This window comes from Amia ocellicauda, chromosome 9, assembly GCF_036373705.1.
Source record: "Amia ocellicauda isolate fAmiCal2 chromosome 9, fAmiCal2.hap1, whole genome shotgun sequence".
NCBI lineage: Eukaryota > Metazoa > Chordata > Actinopteri > Amiiformes > Amiidae > Amia > Amia ocellicauda.
The window spans coordinates 31,962,698-31,968,748 of record NC_089858.1 but is presented as its reverse complement, the minus strand read 5'-3'; positions in this window follow the sequence as shown (position 1 = coordinate 31,968,748).

Here is a 6,051-nt window from a genome sequence, read left to right as displayed (position 1 = left end):
AAGAAATGCATAAACACATCTCATTCCCATCCCCAAGAAGCAGGATTTGCCTTTTAAACAGCAGACAACTTTCAAATAAACCACAAGTAATATTTTGAATGGGTGGAAAACTAAAAGATGCAAATCAAGTTGTCAGCAGTGCATTATTGTCTATTTGAACCAATTATTACAGTACATATTTTAAAAGCATATTAAATACTGCCAATCCAAATTCTGAAAAACTAAAACAAGAAATTCAAGTTTTTATTCCATCAGAATACCACCTGCCTGTGCTATGAACTATGAGTTTTTAGTTATTTGATAAAGTAAGGGCAGAAAAAGTTATTCTGCTCCCTGTGCTGTAGTTAACCTCATTTTGGCAGTGTTGTCATGACAGCTGAGATGTATCTCTAGTCAGAGCATAATGTGCACCTTATCTGCCAGAGGTGCCGACTTCAGCATTCTGGGCGAGGTACACGACATGATTGGTAGTCTAGGGAGTAATTATGATTGAGGGCTTTACTCCTCTCTCTGCCCTGCAGGTCACCCTGACAGTGTCCAGATAGAGGCAAGCGGAGAGTTCAAGGGCCATGTAAGTGAGTGCATGTTTCTGTTTTTAGTATGTGTGTGTGTGTGTGTGTGTGTGTGTGTGTGTGTGTGTGTGTGTGTGTAACGGGGAGAAACACTAACAATCTACAATGCGAAACAACTTGGGATGAACTTTCAGCTAACTTACCAAAACATTATCGCTTCATGGTCATCAGTGAGAAGTACTTTGACTTATTATTTATCAAAATGATGACGTGTACAAGATCTGACAGTTTCAGTCTCAGGCCTGGATTAAATCACATCTTTGGCCTACCTGCAAATTGCAACAAACTTGATCCAATCGTGATTCATGGCCAAGTCAAAATTTTGATTTGGTCTAAGCTTTTAAGACTTACCCAAGACTTATATATTTTGTATTTATTGAGTAATGCTTGAATGAATGTGTCAGTTTATTCTGTGAATCCTTTACATTTTTCATATGTGTGACAAACAATTGGACATCATTGAGTGGAAACAAAAATGTAGTTTTTTTGTTTCTTTGGCAGTCTTTGTTTAATAAACACTTTAATGTCAGCTCAATAGACAGATTCAGATCATTTGGTAAATCTTTCGAGGTAACCTCAAGTAACCTCTTAAACCCTGTGCTCAATTGAAAATTCTTTTCAGAAATGAGAAAAAACTGAATCTATATATAGAGAGACAGTTCCTGAAAATCACGTAGTTTCTCATTTTCTCTGTGACTTCCTTATAAAGAAAAAATCTTTTAACTGTTAGTCAGAATTCTATCATGGCACAGCTTTCAGATTGAGCTTTTTTTCCGCGAATGTTTTCATGCTGACCTTGTTTATTTGTTTTCTGTTTTACTGTACAAGAAATTCATCTACATAAATCAAGGCAACCAGATTTTCTTTTGGAAGTGATCTTGAGAAGTTGTAGCTGCAGAATCAGACGTGTCTGATAGTGAACATCCCTTGACCGTGTTTGCTGTGCAGATTCTCCCTGTGTGCAGCTCTGACCCAGAGGGAACCTCTGCCAGTTGGAGAGGAGTGTCTGGGGTGTGTGTTGCGTGCAAAGGCTTGGTCCCTGTGTGGTCTCGGGGAGGTTGCGTGTGTGGTCCTCCTGAGTCCTGATCATCTGTCCAAGGGCTGCTAACTGCCTGCTGAATGACCACGGCTGTTTACTTTAGCTCTGTCTGCACCAACTGAACTCTGATCGCTGTCTTCCTCCAGCTGGGTGAAATCAGGGCCCGCGGAGAAAAAGAAAAAGGCCCCTGGCAGTCCTGGGGATACAGCAGGGGCCACGAGTTGCCTCGGCACAGGGTGAGACCCTCTCGCTCTTAACCTGACATTGGACGGCACAAATGTTCCTCTGGCTGTGGGCTGTGATTACACTGTCAGGAGCAGAACCTCCAGGATTTGTGTTAATAACTAGTTTCAATAATAAGCAGTGCCAGAAACAAAGTAGCTCTGCACTCAGCTTCACAATGTTTACTTCAGGGTGAGGGGAAAATGTCTGCTGTGAAAGTAGGCTTATGCACTACAATAGATCTGAGTGTGATTGACAGGATGCAGTCCAAGATTTCAGTCTGTTGTGTGTTTATCTATAGACTTTAATGATGCAGTGTGACTGTAATGATGCCATAGGTTAGTGGTTTAAAAAAAAAAAAGGATGAATGAGACACAGAAATGCAAAAGCAATTATTAGAGTTCCCTCGAATGAAGTCACCACCAAAACAATACTGCTGTGACTCAACTGAAAGACAGTTGGAAAGCACTCACCATTTCTATTGGTAGATGGTTATGAAACTTTAGATTGACACACTATAGAAACAGAAATAAAAAATATTATATTTAAATTGATGGTGTGTCAATATGTGATTTTATTTTTAAGGAGCAAATGGCTTGATTTGGAACAATGTCACTTTTTACATAACCGGGCATAGGTTCAACTCTAAGTACTTTATCTTGGAATTGATTTTAAACATATTGGTCAAACACAGTCACTTCTAAGATGGGCAGTTTCGCTTTGCCAGGGACATGTCCTTGAGGATGCAGTCTGTGGTGTCTCTCCGAGAGCAATGCCCTTTGCTGAACTGTGGTGCCATGGAGACATCTGAAACTGGAGTTTCTGCAGCCGCTAGGGGAGACTTTGAGGGCACACCCTTCATGCACACATGCAAGCTGAAATCTAGATATAGATTACATAACACTTCTGTAAGTTCTGAAAATGGTCAGAACAAGATAGAGAGATGGGACATTAGAGCTGTCAAGATTAGAAGCAGCAAATAATATCTAGAGTCAAGAAGCATGTATACATACCATCCTACCCCCTAATCTCACTGCATCAGGAGCTTTGACCTGAAGTTCTTATAAACTTACTCATAACTGTCTACCTTACTTTATCTGTGTTAGTATAAAATACTATGAAAACTCAAGAGATAAAGCAATAACGCTTATAAAGCTGAATTACATCTGTTCAAGTAACAATTCTTTGCATGATCACATTCAAGTATAGATGCACATACTTTCCTGAAATGTCATTCAAATCATGTGTCCCTCATATTGTTTTAAAAGCTTTGACATTTCTCTTTTATTGAGTAATTTTACAATGTTGGAGATTAGGTACTGAGACAGATCAACAAGTACCTTCCAGAATTTACCAACTGAGTATAATAGACAGGGTCAAGTACTTTTCTTTTCTGGTTCACCGTGATCCACACACTCGTGCCATATTTGTAGGGTATACAGCTGTGCAACTAGATTTAAATTAAAAACAGAATCCTAATTGCCTTTTAATTACTTGACACACATGAAGGTGTTTTCCAAGCCACGTGAACACAAGCCTGCCTGCACATTTGTTAATAAAATTACAAGAACAGGACAGAATTGCAGTATTTCCATGGGCACAGTCATATTATGACTTTCATATTTATTTGACATGAAATCTAGGCTCAAATCTCACAAAGAGATTAACTTCCTATTTATTAATTTCCTTATTTACAGATGAAGGTCAAGAAGTTAAGCACTCCAGTACATCACCATACATTATGTATATGATATGACAGAAATCCACAAAGTAATGAGATTGGGAGACTCCCGTATCTGCCTTATTAAGAGTATTACTCCTTATTAAGGAGTGCTCCATGTGTTTCGAGCTGAGGCCAAAGGCAGCGTGTTCGGAGTGCTGTTAGTGTTTAAGCTATCTGTTTTTCCTGAGTGAGGGAAGCTGTCTGAGGTCAGTGTTTGCTTTTTACAAATTGAGGGTTGTGCTTGTGGGCGCCAGTGCAGTGGAGAATGAGTACCCTGTTGACCTTTGACCTCCTCAATGCGGACCTCGTAACTGGCACAGAGACGGCTGACCCCAGGCCACATTCCGACGCTTCCTTTTTAGGGCTAGGGGGAATTTGGGTGATTTGTAAGGCCATTGTGCTAATTAAATTTAATGCAGACTGGCCCACAAATAAACATGCAGATAATGCTTTCATTTGTCTCAGTGATAATGAAAATCTTTTTGTGTTTGGCAAGAATTAAGTTGATGGCAATACAGTGCCCTTTACTAGTATAATAGGTTTAATAAAACACTTTTCAAACAAAGCATTATTCTCTGAACTTTCAATACATCAGTTGGTAAACACTGGAGTTCCATTTTATCTTAATAATTAACCATTACAATAAACTGGACTTACACATTACTTCCAAAGTACTCGCTGTTTATGTATGTATATAGATAGACAGATAATATGTTATCTATATATATTATCTATCTATATACATAAATATATTGTTTGTAAAGTCACCCGAAATATTATTGAAGTGCCGCATTTAAAGGAAAGAAACCCCTCATGAAATTAAGATTATACCAGATTTTGGGTCACTGCCTAGGCCACAGAGTTGGCATTATAATGAAGGAGGTAACGCTACAGGTAGTTTTGCATTTAATGTATTATATCCTGACATTGAGTAAGATGATGTATTTATTCTAAGGTAATACCGAAATGTAAATGTAGGCATTAAAGAATCTGGTATTTAAAACTATATATTAAAATAAAACCACAAAATAGTCTATAGCTAAAACTATAGATACAGATTTCCATTATGTAGCAGGGTTGCTTGTTCTCTGTTTTTTTAATTCCTGAGATCTTGCACAAGGGCATCCTTTTTTAACTCTCATGCCATGAGACTATGACGAGATACAGATATCTGTAAAAAATATATTTCTGTGTATATAAACTCAAAAGGCAAGCTGTGGATGCCTAATAGAATGAATACTTTAATTCGAGTGCAATTCCTAATCTTTTCAGTAAAATATAGCTTTCCTTAAATTACTTTTAGGCTTTCATTTAATTGTAGGTATATTTAGTTTATTTGATTATTGGGAAACATCTCTTATACTGAAATAGACTTAATTTACGTTAGGGTTTTTTTCAGTAATGAATGGATCTGAATGTGGAGAATGTCTGGATACTGTTACACATTTAAACCTTCTTTCGCTGCATGCAGTCTGTGAAAGGTGATCCCTGAGTTTCCATGAAAAATTGAGGGACATATGTCTATAATGTAATATTTCCTAACATTTCACGCCAAGTCAGTAATTCCTGATGGCATTTAGCCTATGAAAACAGATCCCCCCACCCCCCCCGGCTCCCCACCCACAGTGCTCAACCACAAGATTCTGTGAAACAACTTGTTCGTTTTGTACTGAAATGTCATATTTCCACCTCGTGTGGGTGGCGGGACACCTTATATCACTATGCAAACACAGACCATGCAGAGATATGTTTGCCCTTTTGAAAACAGTAACTGCTTTAGGAAGGCTGATCAACATGGTTCAAGGATTTCTTCATTCCATCTACCCAACAGGTTGTGATTGAGAGGGGAAACACTGTCATGAGATTCTTGTGTCGTTTAACTTTCAGATTCAGATTTTTTGTATTACAAATGGTACTTGTTTCATGTAAAAATACACCCTCTGCTTTTCTAAATAGGTGAAATATAAATCACTGAGAAATCCTCATCTTGGTAATATGCATATCAATCACATTGAGGTTCACGTCACCCTACATTTTGAGTGATGAAAAATATGTTGGATGACCAAAACACATGAATGATTTATATTTTTGCACACATTTTGTAAGTTCATTTCAAAATTTGATCTGATTAATATAGGGTTAAATCCCGAAACTGGAAGTGCATCCTGCCAGTGCATGTAAACTGTTAGCTAGGGATTTAGGTCTGTTTCCATATTTTAACAAGAAGATACAAAGATCACACTTAAGATTTTAGGTCTCAGCTACGCAAGTCTAGCCAATTGATTGATCCATAACTTTTTCCTAAAAGGTCTCTATATGTAAGCATAACTAGAGCCCCATCACAGACAAATCTGTCACTAGTGTTATCCCCCATAGATTAATACTAAAATGGCTGGTGACATATATAGAATAGCAGGAAACTGGTACATCCTAAAAGGCTATTGGCCCTTAGCCATTGCATGCAAGCGGCCACTCTTTCTTTAGCAAATTGTGCC